General features: G+C 50.3%; 1 protein-coding gene across 5 annotated transcripts in view; it reads left to right on the top strand.

Annotated features, from left to right (window-relative positions):
• The first annotated feature begins 1,004 nt into the window (after positions 1-1,004).
• The window catches only part of RNF152 (ring finger protein 152), a 46,360-nt gene continuing 30,968 nt past the window's right edge, over positions 1,005-16,396 (top strand). For 2 of the 5 annotated variants that reach the window (XM_030041885.2, XM_030041887.2), the window contains exons 1-2: positions 1,693-1,739; positions 14,469-14,549. The gene's annotated coding sequence lies outside the window, so the exon portion shown is untranslated. The other 3 variants (XM_030041894.2, XM_030041891.2, XM_030041886.2) reach the window with 3 other exon arrangements.

The following is a 16,396-nucleotide window of genomic DNA, read 5'->3' as shown; positions in this document are numbered from 1 at the left end:
AAGTCGGCAGCATGTGCTAAAATGATGCCTGTGGTGTAGAGCATGTCGTGAGAGGTCAGGGATGGTAGCGACTTCGGAGGCAGACACGAGGGGGGAACCAGACTCAAACTGGTGGCTGAAATCTGGCCTATATGACTTCTCCTGTCTTACCTCAATTATTTGATGATTAGGAAGGTTGGAACCAAGAAACACTGTGGGATGCGAAAATCTGCTTTGAACATTCATTCTGAGAGTGGTAATTGAGTTTTAAATATTTATGGCAGAACCTAGAGTTGTACTAGTGAATGCACTATAGACTCTCCCCAGTGGTAAGCCTGGCTTGCTGGAGACCCTGCTCTGCAAATAGCCCCATTGCAGAGCAGAGGGGGGAGAAGAAAGGGGAGGAAACCAAGTAGACTTTTGTGAAAATGATTTATTTTGCCAATTATAGAGCTCTTACTCCTCCACAGGCAACGCTTTCAGTGTGGAGCTGCAGAGGCTGGGGAGGAGAGGGCTTTTCTAACCAAAACCAGCACCTGGATAACCTACAGGTCTGCTTTCACACCGCTTGCAGCTGTTTGCCCCAAAACAATGCTGGCTCTGCAGAAAGACAGGCAACGAGGAGCAGAAAGACGCTTGTCTGCCCTTGCCATTTGTAGCTCTTGCTGCTTGCCATTACTGATCCCATGTGAGACACTAGGAGGTACATAGGCATTTTTTCTTTTACTGCTGATGTAAATAGGATTATTTTCTCTGCAGGCAGCGCAGAAACGAGTCCATGGTCCTGTGCTCTCTAGCAGGCATCGGCCTTGGTGCAGTGAATAAAAGGGAGGCCTTATTCCCTAGCCCAGCCCCGGGTCTGCTGTGGTAAGACAACATGCCACACATCCCTATTACTTACTTCAATGTGCACCAGTAACACAGCTCTAAGCCTCCGGCTGGGATCGAAGGTCTTCAAGGCTCAAGGCACCAGCTACCTGGAGCCTGAGAACCTGCCTTGCCCGGGGTCTTTGACAGCCCCACGCACCTCGTGGAGGCGGCTGTGGTGGGTGCGCGGGGCTCTGCCAGCCCCACCAAGGAGGACGCGCTGGGGTGCAGTTAGTTATCCCTCGCCTGGTGGAGTTAGTTATCCCTCGCCCGGTGCAGTTAGTTATCCCTCGCCTGGTGCAGTTAGTTATCCCTCACCCGGTGCAGTTAGTTATCCCTCGCCCGGTGCAGTTATCCCTCACCCGGTGCAGTTAGTTATCCCTCGCCCGGTGCAGTTATTCCTCGCCCGGTGCCGAGAGGCAGAACGAGCTGCGTCTCCCAACGGCAGAGCCCTGCCCAAGCACCCGGGAACCCCCCACCTCTCCCGGCGCTGCATTCCCCTCTCCCCGCCGGGCCGGGCAGGGGGTGCCCGCGGCTCCCGCCGCCCTCGCTGCAGCGGGGCCGCCCCGCTCTCGGCCCGGGCTGCCGGCTCTCCCCTCCCGGGGCGGAGGGGGGGTATGTGTGTGTGTGTGTGTGTGTGTGTGTCCCGGCCCCGCCGCTCGCCCGCCGCGGCCGGCCCGGGGTGGGGCTCACCGGGGTCCGGGGCGGCTCCGGCGCTCCCCGCCGCCTCGGCCCCGCCTCGGCCCCGCACCCCGGCGGGGGGGAGGAGGGGGAACGGGGCGGGGGGGGGGGGGGGCGGCGCCGGCTGCCGGGGCGAGGGCGCCGGCTGCGGCGGCGGGCGCGGGGCTGCCACCCCGCGGGCAGGCACGGCGGCGGCGGCGGATGGCGGCAAGGTCAGTGGGCGCCCGCTCCCCGTCGGCGGGGCTCCCCTCCCGGCCTGCCCCCTCGGCGGGCGATGCTGGAGTGCGGTAGATCCAGCGGCGGGGGCGGCTTTCCTTTCCTCTCCCCCCCCCCCCCCAAATTCCCGGCGGGGAGCGGGGCCGCCGCGGATGCCCCCCGCCCCGCCTCCCTCCCTCCCTCCCGCCCGGGCGAGGGGGAGCCGCGGGTTTCGTAACCGCCCGCCCTGCCCGGCCCCGCCGCGCACGGCTCGCTGCGGGCAGAGCGGGGCTCGGGCTCCGCCGCCGCCGGTTCCCGCCGCCGCCCGGCGCTCCCCCCGCGGCGCCCGTGCCCCCCCTCCGGCGGGGAGGGCGAAGGCAGGCGCGATGCGAGGTGCAGGTGATCCGCCGAAACGTGCGCGGGGCCGCCCGCTCCCCGCCGCGTCCCGGGAGGGTGGCGGGGCGCGAAGGTTACTTTGAAAGCCGGCGGGGTTTGCGCCTGCATCGCGTCGGCGCGGGTTCGAGCGGAGGAGGGTTATCCGTGTGCTTCGTGAGCGAGTAAATCCAGCTAACTTAGAGACGGGGCTCTGGGGGGGGTCCTTTGTTTCTGTTGGAGGTTTGGGGTCGGGTTGGGGTTTGGTTTTGGGGTTTTTTTCGGTTGATTTCCCCTCCCTTCCTTATGCTGGCAGTTAGCGGAGAAGATATGCGGTAACTCGGGTGCTGTCATTAAGTGCTAGACATCTCGCTGGGTTTTTAGCGAGCGGCTTTAATTTTGGTAAGCAGGCAAGAGGAGAGGCGTGAAGCCCCCTGCCCGGGTAGGATCCCCGCTCTGCAGAGCGGCAGCATTCGGAGTTTGTTACGGCGTTAGCTGCAGCCTCCCGGCTGAGGTCGAGCTGCAAAAACGGGATTTACGAACCCTGCCGGCATCCATCACCCCAGCGCTTTGTTCCGACATGCCGTCCGGTGGAGGGACTTCTTCGGAAACAGCTCTCTGCCTCTTCCGAAATGTGGATACGCTTAAGATGTGTGCACCGGGCTGTTAGCTGGGGAGGCATTAAGGGGGTGTGTTTGTGTAATAGGTGTCTGAAAAAGAAAAAAAAAAAAAAAAGAAAGCAAACAGGCTTTTGATAAGGTCCCATTAATTGAACTATAAACATAGTAATTCCTCTGCTCTTATTTCCTCGCTGAAACTCTTTTCCTCCTTCCCACCGATACGGTCTGTGGTTTGTTTGGGGTTTTTTTTATAGTACGTTTCAGAGATCTTTTCTTTTGATGCAGCTTTGCTCAGGGTTTGGGTCTGATTGAGGCCGTTGGAAAATATTTGTAACCTTCCAACTTCTGATGTATATGAAGGTCCTGTTTCTAGCCTTTCTGCACCCCGGCTGGGGTCACAGGCCTTTTGGAAATGCCCACTGAGTCTGAACTAATGCAGAGCTCACGGGATGGTAATAGTAGCCATTTAGGAAAAAACCTTCTGCTGGAAACGCTATTCTTGGCTATGTAACGGTGTGCAACTGGATTTCAGCTTCTTGTTTATTGCGTGAAAGGCAAAACGTAAAAGTAGCCCTGGCCGAGGACTATGGAGCTGGGACAGCCTTGTGCTGTTGCTGTCCGTGGCACTGGTGGCACTGGCGTGTCCGTGACTGTTGGGACAGGGCTCTGTGGAAAATTCCTGCCACGCACACGCTATTGTTGGCAGTATAGTTAAAAAGCCCAAACCTCTGGTTCAAACCTGTAAGGTCTGTCAGAGGGTTTGGACAGCTTGGCAGGTATGTGAAGACAAATGAAAAAGATGCTTTCTGCTGCTTGTCTTGGGGGAGGAAAGTTGGTTGGGCCACACCTGATGGAAGTCTTAAGACGCTTGTTATGAAGTCTGTTTGGGAGCACTGGACAGTGCTGTGGAATATCCAGATTAGAAATGCCAGCAGGACAATAGATATTATTTCCGCCTTAATATAGTGTGTTTAAATTATACATGCAAATGCTATAACTCAGAACGAGCCGCTCATCCAAAGGTGTGCTATGGCTTAGCAGAGCACGCAGGGAACGGGCAGGTAGATGCTTCTGGGCACTGCTCACCCTTCCCCAGGTGACTCACTTGGGCCTCCAGCTTTGCCAAAATCCCTGGGTATGTTTTTGTCGTACCTGTTCCTGGCTCCAGTTCAGGATTCTTCACCTTGACCCCTCGGTGAACTGGAGCAGGATCTCCTTCAGCCACAGTCTGACAGAGGCTTCAGCGCAGTTTTAACTTTAGTCATGCGTGTTGTCCCAGCGAAATGAAAGAGGGATACTCACAAGCAAGCTTTGCACGCAAAGGTTTTAAGCTTAGGGCTGCCTCTCTCTCACAAGCTTTCCAGGGTGTGAACTGCACCTCTTTTTTACTTGCACGCTGCTGAGAACAAATGCCGTATCGTGTTTGGGTTCAGTACAGAATAGCTGACCTTACTTGGGACCAATACCCACAGAGTAGGAGCCGTGGTGCTTCTCTGTTGGAGATTTGTGGACGATTAGTTTGCGCTTGGGACCTGAAGTCTTGCTGGAAGCTAATGAAGCTTATACTCTTAAATGCTCAAGCCATCCTTTCGAGCAGAATTTAGTTTTCTAAGTCAGTGAAGTATTTTTCAGACCGTGACCCCAGTCGGTTGGTGGTACCTGGAGGATACAGGTCTAGAGGGATGTATGTGATCTAGATGATGCCCCGATCAGTTGGCGTGACTCTACCAAAGACCTGGTGATTTGCGGGTTTGACCACATGGCCATCGACTTTGGGACCTGGCCTAGGGCACCGGCCTTTTAAAAGGGTGGTCTCACATTGCCTTCTGTATACCTGTATTTATTTGTCAGCCAGTTCTGCAGCCCTTCTGCGCATCAAGTAGCAGTTGTTCAGGCAAGTAATTCCACTGGCTTGAGCGTGGTTATTCAGCTGAGTAAATGGTGTGCAATCCGAGTTCAAGGTAGTGGGTTTTGGGCGTGAGTGCTCTCTTTTTGTGGGGAATGTGGGAATTAGTTTATTCCCAGAGCCTGGAATCCTGGCATGCCTTAAATTCTCTCCTGTTCTTACGCTTTGCCTCTATCTGGTGGGTGGGTGGGCTGGAAGTGAGATGGGAGGCTGGACTTTCCTCCCTGTTACAGTAAGCAGCTCTTCCAGAGAAATTCCACAGCTGTTTCTGAGTCTGTCCAGAGTTGTCTGCTTGCTTTGCTGATGCTGTTTTCTACACAGATAGCTTTTCTGTTGCTGGGCTGGGCTCTGCGAAGGGAGAAGAGGAGCCCATGGAACTGATGTAGCTCTGTAGCAGAGTCTGTCAAACCGAGTGGCATTAGAGGAAACCCTTCCAGCCCTCATCAGCACAAGCTAATTGTGCAGCATCTCCCCATGTCCTAGGCTGGCAAGGGCTCAGCATTTGCTCATCGGACCGCAGCAGAGTTGACCCCTGCCTCAAAGGCACCCTCTTGGTGCAGGTGGCCAAGCGCCAGCAGTGTGGGCTGAGGGACGCTGGGGATGGCGAGGACAGAGATGCTGAAATCTCTGGGATGAGATCACCTCCAGGGCTGGGGCTTGTGAAGGAGAGAGGAGCCCCAGCAGCTTCCACACTTAGAGCTGAGCAATAGTCCTTCAGCCCTGACGAGGCATTTCACCCCTTCCAGGTGCAAATGACTGTCCCTGTCTTCCTGCTGCAGAAATTACCTCTTCAGGGTAACCTTCAGATGTAAATGAGTTTGTTATTTGCCCCTTCCTGCTCCAAATGCATAAAAGCATTACAGAGCTTAACTGCAGTGTGGGATGTGCAGCTCGCAGGCTTGATCGAGCAAGGTGTCGTTTCCTGGGACGTAGCAGAATGTGGAAATGCCACTAATCCAACGCACCGTAGTTTTCATCTGGCTTTATTTTATTTCATTTTAACTTAGTTTCCCCAGGAAATGAGTGCCGTCTCTCTCCTGCCCTTTGTGTTTGGCCAGTTTCAACCAGATTGCACCAACGGTTGGCAGTCTTGGAAGATCATTAATTTCCCACTTGTTTTTTGTTAAGATTAGCGACCGGCTTGGAATTCTTTGAAGCAGTGCTCTCTCTGAAGAAAAGGAGACTGTTTTCAGCTGTTCTCCATCCTGCCTGGTAGCAGCTGCCCGGCCAGGCATTGCACGTGTGGTGGTCAAACACGCAGCACCTTCGTAGCCCTGGCCACCTCGCGAGGTGTGCGTGGTCTCCAAGGCAGGGGTGGGCATGGGGTAACATCGGAGGGAGCTGTAGCGGCTGCGACGGAGGGGCAGGAGGGCAGAGGGTACAGATCTCCGACAGACGGGGCCTGTTTGTTACGCCTCCTCGCAGCGCGGCTACCCTTTTGTTTGCCAAGCTAAAGCCACTTCGATTTAGGAAGGCTGGCAGGCTGACAGCCATAGCTTGGAGACTGCTTTCCTTGACCTCCGGGACACCTTGGGCTGAACAGAGGTGAGCATCAGAGCAGACGGGAACGTGCGGCCTGGGCAGGACTTACGCAGAGGTGTGTGTGCGCAAACTGCACGTGTGCAATGGCAGCGTGATTATCTGGGTGTTCGCTGGTGTCATCCTGTTGAATTCAATGATAATTTGAGAGTGATGAAAAGATGGCGTTCAGCGCCGTACGTTCCTCCCAAAATAGCTTCCATGAGTGAATACAATCTCCGATTCCCACGCAGCTCCCTCCCCACAGTTACTTTAGGCAGGTGTGTACTTGGCCTGATGCAGTGCTGTGAGATGTCAGGGACGTGCTTCTGTATTGCTAAGTGCCCCGGCGTAGGTGCAGCTGGTCTGGCATGGGTGTCTTGGGTAGTCTGCCTTGGAAATCTGGGCAAAACTATACTAGGCAAAGAAGTCTTACCCTCACCCAGGCTGTGCCTGTGCTAGAGAGCTTTTCAGTATAGCTGTGCTGGGTGTGGTGGGCACGTGTCTTCCAAACCGGGACTGAAGGAAAAGACAGGCATCTGTTCAGGCAGCGACATAAGAAATAGGAGCGTCAGGGTGTCGAGGAGCATATGTGGGATGCACATGCAGTTCCTCAGCCAGTGCATGTTTTGCTACCCTCTCTGTTGCTGCTGGTCTTCAGGCAATACATGCCTGTTGTCCTGGGGCATAGAGCGTGGCTCTTCAGAGATTGCCAGTGTCACTCTCTAATGTCGAAATATTAAGTGTCACTTTGGAGGGCCGAGCTGAATCTCAAACACCCGTATGCTGCTCCTTTTCAGACAGCCTGTGATGCAGCTAAGATCAGATGCATCTGTCAAGGTGAGATGAAGGGAGGAACTGTGTAGCTGGCTCTCCATCATGGGTTACGGCGGATGCGGAGCACCAAGCCGTGCCAACAGGACAAAGGGGGACGCTGTTTCCCCCCACACAAACTCTGCCTGCCGGAGACGGGGCTGGGCACCTCTGGCATCCGAGCGTAAATCTCTACGCTATTAGAGATGCGGCACTTCGTGAAGGAGAACGTCTCTTGCTTCCCTTCCTTTCCCCTCCACGGGCACCAACAGGTACCACTGGCAGTGGGGCACAGCAGATGACCGTGGTGGCTAAGAATGGGCTCTTGGACTTGGACCAGGCATCCCGTGCAGGTCCCTTCTCTGACGGTGCCGGCCACCCAAGCGTCGGTGGGAGAAATCCTGAAACAGGCACTCGTGGGGTAAAATGTTGCTGCTGTAACATTTCTGCCTGTTCTTGTTAACTGTATCGTGCTAACTATATATTTAGTGATGGTGTAGTGCTTTCTCTTGTTAGGTTTGAAACCAAACCGAGTGGGTTGCATGCCAAGAGGGAAGGATTGCAATGTTTCCACCACCACGACGGACTTTTCCACAGTGGAGCTCTTCCAGAAGATGGGCACTGGAGAGAGCTGGTGTGGCCTGAGTGCCTGGGATGCTGCAGGCTCTGACTGGCTGCACCTCAGGGACTTGATAGCTCTGGGTTTTGCAGGCTCTGCTCTCTGAGGATGGGGAAAGATGGAAGCGAAGCTTGCTTTGTTAGGAACAAAAGAGCATGTAAAGCTTGTGGTAGTAGCTGCCAGCACCCGTTAGACAAGGTAAAAATACTACTTAAAAGAAAGGGGGGTGTGTGTATTTACAAATGGGGGCATACAAAGACAAACAAGACGTTTTAAAAAGCACGAAGCCCACATAGCGAGCATGCTGTCAGCCACACTGCCTCTTGCCAGCTAATATCATCCACAAATAAAACAAGTTAGGTTGTTGCTATTGCAGCTGCTTTCCCTCATGAAGCAGGGTGAGCCAGACTCATCTGACTCTGAGAAACGCGTTGGCAATTTGTCTGAAGTCCGAGGCACGCAGGGTAATTTACTTAAAAAACCCAATATAACAGTTACCATCCAGGATGAACACATACAACCATAACGTTTGCTTGCAGTTGTATTTTCTATGACACACTCTCAGAAGTTGCTTGTTGGCTGCATTCACCAGCAAACACAGCCTGGAGGTGATCGGCTTCTTCCCTGACCTGCAGTTAACAGCCATAATTATACTCAAACAAGTTTTAATGTGGGAGGTAGGAGGGATTCAGCGGCTTGGGCAGAAGGCTGTCAGTGGGGTCATTTGGGATCCAGGCCTTGGGAGCTTTCCTTCGACCTTGGGCAAAGCACATCAGCTGCTCAGTGCCTCTGCTCTTTAAATCTGATCCGTTACAATTCGTTTCAGAGCAATTGATTGATATTGGTCTTGGTTTCCTCCTCTGAAGCAACCCCAAAATCCCCAAATATTTGTGCATGGAATTGAAGTTTAAACATAAAGTCTCCCTCTCTCCTCCCTGCTCTTCACCTCAGATAAAGGTGGAAGAAAAAGAGTCATTCAACAGCTGGAGGCATCAATCACGCTGGGAGCAGTCTGCCAGTTGTTCCACACGTTATTAATGATGAAAAGATATAAACATATGAGCTCATAATTATGTTGCGTTTCAATTACTTACAAAATAATGACATTAGGAGAACAATGGGGTTACAAAATCAGGCGGACAAAAGCAAGGAAGTGCCAGGACTGACGTTGCATAGCTCCCCTTTGCATCTGCATTGTGATACAATCTTTAATTCTATAATTGCATCATTTTTTCCCTTTCACAGAGTCCCTCTTTCAGTGGATAGGTAATTACTGCATAATTCATTTTCTCTTCCCCACATTTACTTTCTGCATGTGTCTCCACATCTATTTATTTTACACCCCACCCAAACCTTGAACTGAGCAGTGCTGCTAATTCCCTCCCGGGGGCTTTGCAGGTGGGGAAGTTCTTATTCTTGTAATGTCTCAGGTACAGGTACTGTCTTCATTTTCATAGCTGAGGAATGGAGGCAAAGAGCAAATAAAGCTCAAATAATTGAAACGCCTTCAGTTTTGGCTGCCTCAAAGAGATACTTGGGGATGATTTTATTTTTCACTCACCCCAGAATACCTGGCATGATGTAGCAGTTCGTCTGCTGGAAGCACAAGGGTGAGTGACCTCAGCTGTGTCTCGGCACTCTCACAGGTTAGCCCTAGATGTCTTGGCTTTGCAGAAGGTGGGGACCCCCGTTGAGGGTCACCTGAAGACAAACTGCTTTTAGGGACTTACTGAGCATTTTACAAAGACTGTGGAGCCAAGAGAGATGTAATTCCTGCCTGCAGGTGGGTATATCCAACTTCCTCAAGTAAGGTGGTCGTCTCTTTTTCTTCCTGCGTTGCCTCATTCGCTAATCTTCCTGACCTCCACTGAGTGAGGCAGGGTTTGAGAGACAGCCCTCGCTTTTATCACACAACCGCATCTTTTTCCCAAAACAGTTGATTTCCAGGGCTCAAATGACTGGAGACAGAATCAGTGCAGATGTATACAGGAGCTGGGTGAAGGTTGTATGGGCAGTCTTCATTATGATACTTCTTAATTTTGGAGTGCGCAAGTTTGCAGTCTTTGTATTAAAAATTTAACATAGCTAGGTTTAAACGTCATTTTATAACTGTACAAAGGGAAAAGGGAGAAAGAAGTAAAAATTGCTCCTGTCACATGAATCTGCAGTGACCCGGGTCATCCAGAGGGCGTAGACCTTTGGGCTGTAGCATTAATTTCTAACCCATGAGATGACGGCCTGCTTAAGAGCACTGTTTGGCTGTGGATTGTGGGAGTTGCCAGAGTGGGGTGACATGCTCAGCAGCTCATCTGCTGCTGTGTTTGGGGTTTTGCAGCCCAGAGCCAAGATACCCTCAGATCCCATTTAAGGATGGGGTGGGCAGAGCTCTGGTGCTTCCCGAGTCCTCTCTGACTTGTCTGTGTCTGTCCTGCTCTTCCCTCTGTGGCAGCCTAGCTTCTCATCCCCTTAAACCCACCCTCCCCAGCTCCCCTCCTTCCCCTCCATTCCTGTGCATCCCTAACAAATGCCACCTGCTTCTCCGATTGTTTTCTGGTACCATCGCTCCGGCCCATCTTTTGTTACTGCCAGTGCCACCTATAATTTTCCAGAGGTCCCAGATCTAGATAGGGTTGTGTGCAATCTTGAGTCCAATTTAGATCTGTAACTTTTGCTTGTTCAAACTGTACGTAAAGGCCAGCCCAATACCTTTGAATGAAGCATTTTAGGGGATTCACCTTCCTTACTTCTAGTCCAGAGCCATTACTGTGGGCATCCTCCGAGATCAGGCAATGGCTAAATGGCTGCTTTCGGCCAACCCTATAAAAACAGTTTACATCTAAAGAATATGCTGCATTCTGCCCTGTTTCTCAGTGTTTTGTTGTGTGCAGTCTTGCTTGGTCCCACCTACCTTCTACAATTAAGCCTAGGTGGATGTGCCATTTTATGGGGTTGAATATAAGACTGAAATTACATCAGTTCATAGAAGAGTGCAGAAGACTGGCCGCTCGTCCTTTTTTTTGTTTTCTGGGAATGAATAGATACATGATAGTGCAAGCAAGAGTGTGCAGGTTCTAGAGGCTGGGCTTCCAGCTGAAATGCAAGTTCGTGCAACTCAGCCGCTTCCCGGAGAAGTGATGTCTGTAGTCCCAGCAAGCCTTTAGATGCTTTTGGCCTGCATGTCAGTCTTCTGACCAATTTACAGTGAGTTTCTTCCTACAGCTTTGTTCAGGGGAGGGGAGGGCGGTTAGTATAAACCTCACGCTGCAGTAAGAGGACAAAGCAGAAATTTCTGATTATGTTCAAATGAGCATAACAGTTGGCTTTCTTTATGTACTTTGAGTTTTGTTTTTTTTTTTTTTCATTAAACTAGATGAGGAAAAGTAGATGATACCAGCAAAGAAAATACATTTGCCAGCAAATCTGGTTTTGGAACAGACCAGGCTGACCTGCAATGAAACAGTCGGGATGAGAATGATTTTAAAGTCAGACTTGTGTTCTTGGGAGTTTGTGATATAAATCATGGCCATGATAGATATAAACCATGTCAAATTAGATTCATAAAATAATGACAGAACAGTGTGTCTTAAAAAGTTTCGGATGACTCAACGGATTGTGCACCTTTACAAAATAATTAATAAGCCAGATGCTAAAAACTGGCACCGACCAATTCTTCCTGCATTACCACTGTGTGTAAGTCCAAGAGCTAGTATTGGAGTACTGAACTTCATGTATTTGAAAAGGAGAGACTACTAAAAGGAGCATGGGACTGGTTTTCAGCTCTGGTCTGAAGGCACCTGGGGGCCAAGGACGTTGTCTCATCTGTGAAAGGTAACTGGGAGAAACGGCTTGAATCAGTGGAGAGATCTACACATCTTTCAGAGGGGGAAAAAAGGTTTTGTGAATAAAAAAAAAATTGCACATCACTGGCCTACCCATCTCCAGCTTGGAAGGTGGCGGTGAGCCTGCATGCCTAGGATTTGGTCTCGAGTTTGGGTAGGCTTCAGTTAATCTCTGACACAACCTTGTTCTCTGTATTTTGCGTGTGTGTTTTGAGGTGAGCATGTTTGGGCAGATCTTCAGGCACCGTAAGTTGCCGTAGCTGCCCTGGGAAAGAAGTGGCTCCTCCGTGGGGTGGCCCCCATGCCGGGTGTGCCCTGCTGGCCTCCCTCCACCCCCGGTTTGCTTCCCCCTCTCCTCTTCCTCACCGCATCTGTGGTCGGATGCTGAGAGGCAGGGACAGGGCTTTGAAAAAGCTGGCTCAGCAGAGGAGGTGGAGAGCCAGCTGATGCCAGTATTACTATTCTTTCAAAATTGATGGATGAAACGATTATAAAATTGCAGAGGGAAGTGAAACTTAACAGAATCCATGTTTTAATTGCATTCTGGATTTTTTTCAGCAGCCAGCTTCTGAGGTGCAGGACAGATTGAGCACTTTTGTGAGGATGTTGATGTAGACTGCACAATGTATTGCTTTTAAAGAAAGAAGAAAAAGCTTGGGCCAGTCTGTTTTCCACACTCTGCTTTCAGTCTTCTTCAGTTGTACCGTGTGGTAGCATGCTGTGTCTAGACAGTAAATCAGATCTGAAATACTGTCCAGATGCAGCTAGGGAAAAAAAGAGTCTATTGCAAGCACCTGTGGTGTTGAGGTGCCCAAGCCTGCGAGGGGTATCTAAGTGCTGGACTTGTAATTTCCCGTGTGCCCTTCATCCCTGCGGAGAGGAGTGAGGATGCTGGAGCTGTTTGGCTTGCGGTGACCAGCAGTGTGGGTCCATATTTCCTCCACACTGCATGCCAGCCTTCTGGCACTGACGCCCGCTTGCCTCTAACCTGGTGAAGATCCTTTTTCAGCTGAAGAAGCCCCCATGCTCAGTCTGCGAGTAGCACTCCTAAATGGATGGCCTGCCTTACAATGGAAGGGTTCTTGCACTTCAGTTTATACCCTTCCTTCTCGTTTTCCTTGTTACTACTCTGGTCACTGCTAGGAGGAATGCCTTCCTGGTCCCTGGGAAGAGTCTGCACTGAATGTCAGGTGCAGACACACTTCGTTCATGAGCAGGGATGGAGGCTGCATGTATGCTGCACCCATTGGGGCTGCTTTTGCCCTGGTTAGCTCCATGGCTGGGCTGTTGTCACTGGTACAGCTCCCTTTGCCTCATGGGTCTGGCTTTTGAACCCCACAGTATGCAGAGACGGTCCAGCAAGTATGCGGTGAAGTGTGCTTGTAGGCTCTTCATGAGACAGTGGTTCATTTTTTATTTGATGCCTTTGCCAAATGTCATTCAGTACTTTTTGTAGGCTGGCTTGCATGCCTAGAGTGTCTATGTGCCATTTTTTGTGGAGTCCTGATAGCCACTGTGGTCAAACGCTTTCCTCTAAGGAGAAGTAGTATATTTAGGTGATCTGCAAAGAAAAGGGGAAGGCTATGACAGCAGGAGAAGAATGGTCACGATTTTAGGCATAATGGATGTTGGTGAACTGGAGGCAGTGGATAGCTAACTTCTAATGAGTGCTATCTTGAAAATATGGCCCAGATGTTTGTGTGCTGCATGAGGTTTTCTCATGGACGGGTGTTTTGCTTGAGTATGCTTCATCCAGGATTGGACCAACACACTCTCCACCCAATTTTGTTTTTCTTCAGACTTTAACAAAAACAGTTTTCTTTGTAGTATTTTTCCCTAGCCTGCCTTTCCTCTGGGACTGAGAACTTCTCTCCACGGTCTCTTTAACCCAAACATAACTTGCCCTAATTGTGCATGTTTTGAAAAAGTACATGTGTAGGTGGTTTAGTTAAGAGGAGAAAGCATCAGCCTTTTCTCTTGCGCCCTCCTGCTTTCTCCCAAGTCAAAAACTGAAAGGAGACACCTTTCAAGATGTTCCTGTTCAGGAGTGGGCTCTTTATTAAAGTCCCAGTCTTACGAAGTCCTGGCAGCTGCAGCAGATGAGCCTTCTGCTCCCATCAGCTGCAGGTGAAGTTGCATAAGAGGAGGTATGCTCAGGGGCTTGGAGGGCTGCTCTGTTTCTAAAAGTGAGTAATTTGGGGTGGAGACGGTCTTCTGCCCGAGTGCTTTAGCATGCCTATTTTCTCTACCTCTTTCATGCCTCCGGAAGGATTACTGGGGTCTGCTCGGGCTGTGAGGAGCAACCCCATTTTCCTCTGCTTATCTCCCTGGGGCAGCAGCTGCAGTCCGAGGGTGAGGTTTAGAAATTAGTTCCTCTTGCTGCGTTTCCTGCTCTGGTGTTGGTTGGTATTTTAATGGCTTGAAGCTAACGTTAGGGAGTGTAACGCACCAAAGAGCCAGACTGCTGTGAGAGGAAAACTTTCTTCCCTTCTCAAAGCTGGTGTCCTCGCAGGCGGTAAAATGGGCTCATGAGATGTGGTTGCAGTCCCTGTGAGTTACAGAGGCGTCTTAGCTAAGCAGGCGGTAAGTAACGAAGGTGAGCGGCAGATCACGATGGCCTTCTGACATCCTAAAGGACCTGAAATCTTTGCGGTGTTTACTCTGAAAATATTCTCTCTGCCTTTCCAGAAGTGCACTGTTTACACAGGCGCAAACATTGAGATTTTGCAGTGTACACGCTTGCGTTTTTTGTGCTTTGGGCACAGCTGGTAATGCTGATAGGAGGATGTTTATTGTACAAACACTTGCTGCTTAGAAGGTAGAAATTTGCTGAGAGTGGCACTGGAAGCCCAGCAATTCTCCCTTCAGCGAGGAAGGGAAGTGCCGACGGCTGAGCTGGGCTCGGCAATGTGTGCGTGTGTGGTCACAGCAGGACCAGGGGTGCTGAAGTGCTGGCGTTGTTATTTGGAATATTTAAATTCGTTAAGCCTTTTTTTTTCCTAGCAATGTTTTCCAGATATAATTATTTAAAAGTAAACCTGAAATATGCTATTTTGCAGATGCTTGGGAGCCTGTTTTCTTCCTTTGGCCATGGTAGATCTGTTAACACCAGTGACTACAGCTACAAGTTGCTTGTCCAGGTATAGCTTGTCTTCGCTTTTGTGGGATCAAGGCCTGTTTGGTATTTTTTGACCTGATTCTCACAGGATTTCCTTTTGTTTGCTGCACTGTTCTGTATGCCAGTTTCCCTGTAAATGTTATGAGAACTGGCAGTATGGGCCTGATGCCAAGGGTAAGGGGCTAATACAGATACATTTCTTTTTATTTTGGAAGCTCTTGTGATCCACACCTCGCTGGCAGGGCGGTGACGATGTTTCACAGAAGAATGCCTTTCTCATCCTTTGAATTCAAAGTGCTCTAACGGGGTCCATCCACAGCCCAGGCACGGCAAGCGATGCACCAGGGCCAGGGTCCATCCAGCAGCAGGAGGCAGGGACAGAGACGGGGCTGGGGACGTGGCTGCAAGCGTGAGCCTGAGGTCCATCCAGGGTCGGGGCTGGAGAATAGCACTGCTGCGGCATCCCTGGAGCAGGGAGTGATGGCCCTGGGGGGACTAAAATGAGGTCCCGTCTCCATTTTTTAAGTGCCAATCCAGTGCTGTAGCCATTCTGCTGTGTTGCTTATTCAGCATTTCATTTTAGGAGGCCTGAAGGTATGCTGCTGTAGCTGAACGACGCTTCCTCCGCGAGATGCCTGCATTTGCAATATCTGGCTGTTTTGCGTGTGCAGAGCTAGGGACAGAAGTGCTCGAGAGCCGTTACGGTAGCTGAGGGCTTGCTTAGTCTCCCGATCCGTGGCTATGCTCAGCAGGCTGCTGCCCGCTGCTGCAAAGAAGCGTGACGTATGTAGCGTTGTCACGCCGAGGTTTTTTCAGAGGGACGTGGCAGCTTTTGCACCCAGGGCTGTGCAATCTAAGGGCACATTAAGCCAGAGAGACACTTGATGAGAGGCCAAGGTGGTTATTTGCATTACTGATAAGGTGATTAGTGTTCGTGGTTCTCATTAGAGACCTGTGGAAGATTGGGATCAGACAGAAAGGATTTGTGTGTGTGTGTGTAATTTATGAGGCCTGCTGGTCAAACCTCCATTCATACTCTTATTTGTATGGACACTCACACATGTATGTATGGAGGAAAAATCAAAATATATGGATATTTCTGACTTAACAAAAAAAGGCTAGTGAAAATCAGTGATTTATGTAAATTTACTTTTATGAAAAAAGATGCATTTAGCAACTTGCAGTAACTTTGCAAGTTACTCCACTTTGTATTCTGGTGGTACATAAACATGGGCTTGATTCTCCACTTTCTTGCCCTTACTTATCCTTTTCTAACTACAGCACAGTTGCACTGATTTAAGACTGGTCTAGGGTATTGGATAGCCATGTCCAATTTCTGTTAGCTCACTAGCTTTTTTTTTAAATATTAGTTAGTACCATAGGTGGTAGCAACTCCTAGCTCTGAGGTGTGCTGTGCACTTCGAGTGGCCTGACCTGCCTGCTGCTTAGCTGTCCCTGCATCGCAGTTCAGGAGCCTCTCTTCTCCATTTTGTTTATGACACACGGGTCTGAGCAAAAGCCAGCAACTCACTGCTTGCAGAGGGTCTGAAGTCACCGGTGTGATATGCTACATACTCTTGAGATTTATCAGCTTCCCCCTTTTGCAAATCAAGTCAAAGAGGGTAATGTGCAGATCCTGTTTTATTTCAGCATGGCTTGCTTATTCAGTGGAGAGAAACACATGCAGTCATCTAGGTGGATGAAACCATCTTTTGAGTGTTTCAGTAACGTCACACATGACAGAAATTCTGAGCTTCTGTGTGAAATAAATGTCTCTTTCAAGAGAGGAAAATCCTTGACAGTACTTTTAAAAGTTATTGGGAAATTGTGGGTTAAATAACTACCTCTATGACCACATTAACATTTTAT

Source organism: Aquila chrysaetos, chromosome 18 (genome assembly GCF_900496995.4).
Source record: "Aquila chrysaetos chrysaetos chromosome 18, bAquChr1.4, whole genome shotgun sequence".
NCBI classification, from domain to species: Eukaryota; Metazoa; Chordata; class Aves; order Accipitriformes; family Accipitridae; genus Aquila; species Aquila chrysaetos.
This window is presented reverse-complemented; position numbering and strand designations above follow the sequence as displayed.